Source organism: Hipposideros armiger, unplaced genomic scaffold (genome assembly GCF_001890085.2).
Source record: "Hipposideros armiger isolate ML-2016 unplaced genomic scaffold, ASM189008v1 scaffold_94, whole genome shotgun sequence".
NCBI lineage: Eukaryota > Metazoa > Chordata > Mammalia > Chiroptera > Hipposideridae > Hipposideros > Hipposideros armiger.
The window spans coordinates 3,574,886-3,582,220 of record NW_017731444.1 but is presented as its reverse complement, the minus strand read 5'-3'; positions in this window follow the sequence as shown (position 1 = coordinate 3,582,220).

Here is a 7,335-nt window from a genome sequence, read left to right as displayed (position 1 = left end):
TGCCTGAGTTTGACTCCTGCCTTTGCCACTTTCTAAGGTCATGACCTTGGTCAAGTCCCTTAATCTCTCGTGCCTCAACTTGCCCGTCTATAAAATGGGCATAATGCCAGTCTGACCTCATCGCGAAATTGTAAGGATTAAATGCACTTTGAAGAGCTCCTGGCACATATGAAGTGCTTAATAAATATTCACTATTTACTTTTCTATGTGTCCGTGTGTCCTGGGCTATCGTACTGTCTCTTGGGAGAATGTTAAGGGAGGCAAGGCTCCCTTTGTAGTTCTGTGCTGAGCACTTCATGTATTTCATCTCACTTATTCCTCATAACATTGGGGTACCATTAGGATACCCATCATACAGATTTTAAATACAAGCTCAACTGCAGAAGGTCACACAATGAATAAGAGGAGGACCTGGGATTTCTGCCAGCTCTGGGTCTGAAGCCAAGTTCCTTGCCTCTAGGGCCAATGTACTCTGCACGCCCCATGCAGGACAGTTGGAAAGGCTCTCGTTGACCCATCCTCCCCTTGCTATGACACCTGGGTTCCGGAGACCCACACTCTGGAACGGATTTGCTCTATGATCCAGGGCAGGTTACTTATTGTTGCCTCCCTGAGACTCAGCTTCTTCATCTTCCCAATGGGAACAATTGGCCTAAAAGCCTTGCCCTGCACTCAGAGGTATGGCAAGAGAGACATCAGGCCCGGAATGAGAAAAGTGGTTGGAAATTGTGAGGTGCGGGGGCCAATGCATAGGATTGTTTTTCTGAAAGCGTGGGTGTGCCAGGTCAGTGCCCGTTGGAGCAAGAGTCAGAGCTCCCACTGCCTCTGGGTGTGAGGGCCACAGAAGACTCCTAGCCATCAGCCTTCCCCCTTACCTCCCTCCCTTTTTCCGGGGAGGAGAAATGGCCTAGCCCGCTTAGTGCAAGCTCACACAGCCACTCCCTCCTGCTTCTCTACATCCTGCCAGTCACCTCCCAGCGGCAGGAAGGGAGATCTCCATCAGCCTGTGGCCAACCGGAAAAGGCCAGGATGTGCGCTATCCTTGACTGTTCCTGACATCAAAACTCCCACTTAACCCCTTGAGCAAATCCCGAATTTCCATCCTCAGAGTGGCAGCAGAGAATGAAAGGTGGTCTCTTGCTCTGGCACCTCCATGACTGGCTTTTGCAAGCCCCTTCCTCTCTCTGAGCCTCAATTTCCCTATCTGTAAAATGGGAACGCTTATTATTCCTAGACTAACTCCAAACATCTGTGAGCTTCTGGGGCATCTCAAGTAGGAGAAGAAATGTTCTGAGTGCCACTAGAAACAGCGAACTATCCATATTTTCTGCAGTGCCCACCCCAGGGCCATGAACAGATCAAGTGCCTAGTAAATGTCAATGGAAGTGGGTAGAGGAAACAGATGGACCTAGATTCCAATGTGTATGACCTTGAACAGGTAGTTCATCTCTCAGAGCCCAGGGTTCTCATGCGTCAAAAGCAGGATGATGATGGTGTTTGCCTCTGAAGGCTGTTGCAGGAATTAAATGGAAACAGCAGCATACAATGGTAACATTTATTATTAAAATTAGCTTGTGGATCATAAAACAGATGAATAAAACAAAGTCCCTGCTCTCAAAGACAGTTGTAGCAAACAGGATTCACCTCCTTTGAGCCACTATCAGTTGATTGGCAGGGGCTGCCTGGAGCTCTGTGTAGAGGATAAACACCAGCTCTACTCCCAGAATGAAAAAAAAGGATTGATTATCAGTGCCTGCCTTGGGACAGGAGCAGGGCATATGGCAGCTGGTGTATCAGGCATATGTGAACCTGACCTGATTAGAGAGAAAGACACATAGGCAAAGAGCTCCGATATCAGCCAAGCGGCTAGTCTGAGAAGGCAGAATCAAGAGCCATTCACCAAGCCCATGGTATTCAAGCCAAGCCTTGAAGGGCATATGGAAGGAAGGTCTAGGCAGAGGGAACAGCTTGAGCAAACACATGGTGCCTGAGTGGTGACGCGTTTGGCTGCAAAGAATAGACTACTCAATCAAAGGTGGATTAGACAATAAGGACAATTTATTATCTCTTAAGACAAGAAGTCCAATGGTAAGTGATTTCAGGACTGGTTCACTGAGCATCTCAAAAATGGCATCAAGTTCCTTACATTTTTCTGCTTTGCTGGTGTTATGGGCTGGCTTGTGTCTCCCAAAATTTATGTGTTGAAGCACTAACACCCAGGAGAACCTCAGAATGTGACTGTTTTTGGAGATGTTAAAATGAGACCGAAGAGTGGGTTCTAGTCTAATCTGACTGGTGTGGTTTTAAGAAGAGGAAATTTGGACACACAGACACCAGGCATGCACGCACGCAGAGGAAAGATCGTGTGAGGACACTGTGAGAAGGCGGCCATCTGCAAGCGGAGGCAAGAGGCCGCAGAAAAAACCAATCCTGCTGACACCTTGATCTTGGATTTCTAGCTTCCAGAATTGTGAGAAAACAAATTTCTGCTATTTAAGTCACCCAGTCTGTGTTATCTTGTTATGGCAGCCCTAGAAAACTCACATAGCTGGCAAACTGGCTGTTGCGGCTTTAGGAGTAATACATCCATCAATCATTATCCTGCTTTTGATGTCATCAACCCTTAATGAAGGAAGCCCAGGGTTCCCCCTTCTTGTATGTCTTTTTATTGTGAAGGAAAACCTTTCCCAGAGATTCTTCAAAAAACTTCTCTGAGGAATCTGAGGGCCATATGTGTTAGCCAGGATGTAGTTTGGCTATAACTAAGACCTAAATAACAGTGGCTTAGACATATAGAAGTTTATGTATTCGATCACATAAGTAGTCCAGGGCAGGTATGGGAGCTTCGTGTATGCACGACCCAGGGGCTTCCTATCTTGTTGCTCCACCATGCTATGGTTTGTTCTCAACTTCAAAATGGCTCTCCACACAGCTGCAGTCCAGCCAAGAAGGAAGCATAAACAGAGCCAGGGGAGAGGACAACCCCTCCCTTTAAAGGGATAATCTGGAAGTAGGCCAGAGTTCTACTGCTCATATCCCATTGGCCAGAACTTGCTTCCATGGCAACACCTATTGCAAAGGAGGCTGGGAAAGGTAGTCTTCTATCCTGGGTGGACATGTGCCCAGCTAAAAATTCCTTTATAGGAAAAGGGGGACTCTCTGCTCTTTGCCATGTGAGGCTACAATGAGAAGTCAGCAGTCTGCAACTGAAAAGTGGGCTCTGACCAGAACTAAACCATTTTGGCACCCCGATTTTGGACTCCCAGCCTACAGAACTGTGAGAAATAAATTTCTGTTCTTTATAAAAAAAAAAAAGGAGGAGGAGAAAGCATGGACACTAGAAGGAACATAGTGGTCTCTGCCTCACAGCATTGGGTCACATGCTCCTAATCCCACCAATTCTCGGTCATGAAAATTATCTTGGACCAATCAATGGTTCTCAGACTTGGGCGTGCGTCAAAATCACCTGGAAGGTTTATAAAAACATGCTGCTCTCTGCCCAACAGTGACTGATTCAGTAGGTCTGGGGTGGGGCCTGAGAATTAGCATTTCTAACAAGTTCCCTGGTGCTGCTAGTCTGGGGACCACACTTTGAGAACCACTGTTTTAAGCCAATGGTGAGTCGCCTCTTGGGACCAGGTAGGGCGCTACATTCCCTGAGCACTTGGGATGGGGGCCCTTAGGAAGCTGGGGCTCTCCATGCATGACAGAATGGTGAGAAAGGCCATTGGGCGGCAACCAAGAGAGGCTCACAGAAACAGGAAGATGGGTGTTTTGGAGAAGCTAGGAGGGCTGGGCAGGGTAACATTGGAGATGAAGCTCAAGAGGTATTTTGGGCTCAGACTGTGAAAAGCCATTACAAGGGTTTGACCTTTATTCTGAAGGCCTTGAGGAGCCACAGGAGGTACTAAAGCAAGGAAATGTCATGATCAGAGTTGTGGGAGGAGGCATTAAAGCAGTGGCCCTCAAAGGGAGGTCCTCAGACCCCTTCCACCAGAATCTTCTAAATGCAGATTCCCAGGCATGCTCTATCCACCAGCTGGTTATGGAGATGGAAATTTGCATTTAAAACAAGCCCCCTCTACCCCAAGTGTTTCTGATGCACTTTAAAGTTTGAGAACCACTGGATTAGAGGGTGGAAAACCCCTGAGGAAAGGAGATTTTTTTTTTTTGAAATTTTATTGGAAAACAGTGTATTTTTCCAGGACCCATCAGCTCCAAGTCAAGTAGTTGTCCTCAATCTAGTTGTGGAGGGCGCAGCTCCTTGGCCCATGTGGGAATTGTACCGGCAACCTTGGTGTCATGAGCCTGTGCTCCAACCACCTGAGCCAACCAACCGCCCCAGCAGAGAGATCTTTTAAGGGCGATCATCTAGAATAGTAAAGACAGAGACCATGCCTGTTTTGTATCTTTCTCTTCACTGTGCCTAGAAAAATGCCTGGCATAGTGATTGAAAAATACAGTGAATGTTTACATTAAAAAAGTTTATTACAGTAAAAGACACATTGCCATTAACCCCCCTCAAAATACTTCCTCTCGCTTCAAACACACTTATCCCATCGTTCTTGCCACTTCCTGAAGCAGTTCTGGAAGTCCTCTTTCGTGAGTGTCTTTACTTCATCCTCCATCATGACAAGGCCCCTGGTTATCACACATTGCTTCTGGTAACGGCAATTTCTGTCAAATAAAAACATTATGGTGTGTGCTCATCCACCTTATTCACCGGAACTGGCACCGTGCAACTTCTGGCTCTTTCCCAAGGTCAAAATGACCATGAAAGGAAAACATTTTGGATTGATTCAGGACATCCAGGCAGCTACGACAGCACAACTAAGGACACGAAAAAGGACTTCCAGAGCTGCTTCAGAAAGTGGCAAGAACAATGGGATAAGTGTGTTTGAAGGGAGAGGGAGTATTTTGAGGGGGATTAACGGCAATGTGTCTTTTACTGTATACATTTTTTAGAACATTCACTGTATTTTGTGATCATACCTTGTATAGTAGGGACTCAGTAAATATTTATTTTAGAAGAACTTCAATCTGGGTCCTGATATTGTGAGGGACTTACTCTGACCGGTCTGCCCTCACACTATCACTCTCTTTCTCTTTTTCTCCTTATCTGTAAAATGAGGAGTTTGGAGATAATCCTTAAAACCTTTGGGGGCAAGAGTCTGGTTGATTGATTGATACTCTGTCCGTCCAATCAATAGGGAGCTTTGTGTAATGGCCTAGCCTCCCCCAGCTAAATGTCTTTGTCTCTTAAAGGAGCCACAGGGACTGTGGCAAAGGGTATCCTTCCTTTCTGCTCCCTCCTTCATTCTCCTTCCTCTGGCTCAGTATAGCCAAAACAATAGGACACAAACAGCATGTACTGAAATGACTTTTAATATCTCATGTCGCAGCAAAATTAAAAATATACAAAAAGTTTGTGGTGTACAAAAGAGTCTCAGTACAGAAGCCCCAGCTTGGGGCCCCCTCCCCCTCCTGGGGGAAGCGCAGAAGGGTGAGTTGGGGTGGAGGACTGAGGATGGCACAGATGTAGTGAATACCAGGAAGTGGGGCAGGAATAGGAAACAGAAATGGGCGGGGTTGGGGGCAGATGAGGGAGGGCAGAGAGAACCTGGAGGAGAGAATCACCCGGAATTGTGCTGAGGGGGGACAATCAGCCCCTCAGGCATGGCTAGTGGTTCCTGGAGTAGGGGAATTAGGGCTTGTGGTGTTTCTGTGGCACCCTGAAGGACCTGGGCTCTGGTCCCATCCTGCCACCAACTCGCTGTGTGACCTTGGGCTGGCAGTCTCTCTGAGCCCTCCCCTTCAGTGAAACACTATGCTGGGTGATTGATTACAAAGCTGATTCCCACCTTGGGGTCTTAGGCCCTGAGGGTTGCAAAGGCAGGAATGGGGGCTCTCAAGAATTGTGGAAACACTCCAACAGAACACAAATATTTCCCCACTCTCGAGCCCTAGAAGCTAACTCGAAGCCTTGGCAGCATTTGTCTGCAATCAGAAGCTCGGCTTGACTTAATTTAATATGGGAAAATTAATTATACTTCAAGAATTGAGGCTTGTTTTGGGGGAAAATCTCCCAACCTCTAGGATTCTCAGGGTGAAAATAATAAGAGGGGGCGCTGGGAATCATTTGGGTCCATTCCAGCTATTTATAACTGGTTTGGAAAACCAAGGGGTTCCAGGCTCTGTTTATGAGGCCCCTCCCAATTTGGTGGTTTAGCTCAGTAGAGACAGGCCTGGTTTGGACTCTGGGATTCGGGGGAGAGGGAGATAGAGGAATGTCCTTGTCCCACCTGGTGCCTGTCTCACCCCCTTTTGTCAGGCCACCCTCCACTCTGGGATTATTGCAGGTGCCCCCTGCCCCTTCAGCCTGGCCTGGGAGTGCCCTTACGACGATTGTGCATAGAATAAAGGCCAGGACTGCTGGGGAGAGGGCTGTCCCCTCCTTGCAGTGAGAAGGGAAGGGTGAAGGAGGCCAGGCACCTCCTGAGGACCAGAGGACCACCTCCTCCCCCTGGGGAGCTTTCTACCTCCAGGAACCAGGCTGTCTGAGACTGGGCCTTCTTGTCTGACTTGCACAATTTCATGCTTTTCTTCCCTTTGCCTGTACCTGCCTGCAGCAACCAAAAACCCAGGAATGACCTAGCTCCTCCCCATACAGAATGGCAGGTAGCCCCTTTTCCCTCCAGCCCAGGGTCTCAGAAGCCTCTCAGGTTGGGAAGCGGGTATTCAGGCCCCATCCCCACTGCTGCCAACATGGCTTGGCACTCACTCAGTCCCTTTCATTGAGACATCACAAAGCACTTCAGTACAGAAATTGATAGCACCCTGCCCCCCCGCCCCCATCTCCAGCTTTATCTGGGAGACAGGTGCCAAAGGGTGGCAGGGGCCAGCAAAGAATGGGGGCTGTTGAGTTCTGTCTTTCAGTCCTCATCCTGTACCTGGACCCTTCCCCCCACTCAATGCAGGTTCCTCCTAGCCAGGGACCCCCAAACTAGTGAAGACCCAGCACCTAAACTAGCGCCCTCAGGCACCGGAGGGGCCTGGAGCCCTTATCAGATGGCGGTTTCCAAATCAGGGACCCTGGGACACCCAGACCTCCTTCCCTTTTCAACTGAGAGGGTAGTGGGGCCAGTTCTCAGGTGGCCAGGTGGTGGGGGTTTAGAGTCGCTGAGGGAGCCAGGGCCTCTGTCCCTGACTTCCCCCAGAGGGTTGTCCAGACTCTGCCAGGCTTCCGTGAACCTTCTCATCCTGAACCAGAGGTGTCAAACTGGTGGCTCAAGGCCCACATGAAAGTGTTTCGTTTGGGCAGCGGGGGTGGGGGGG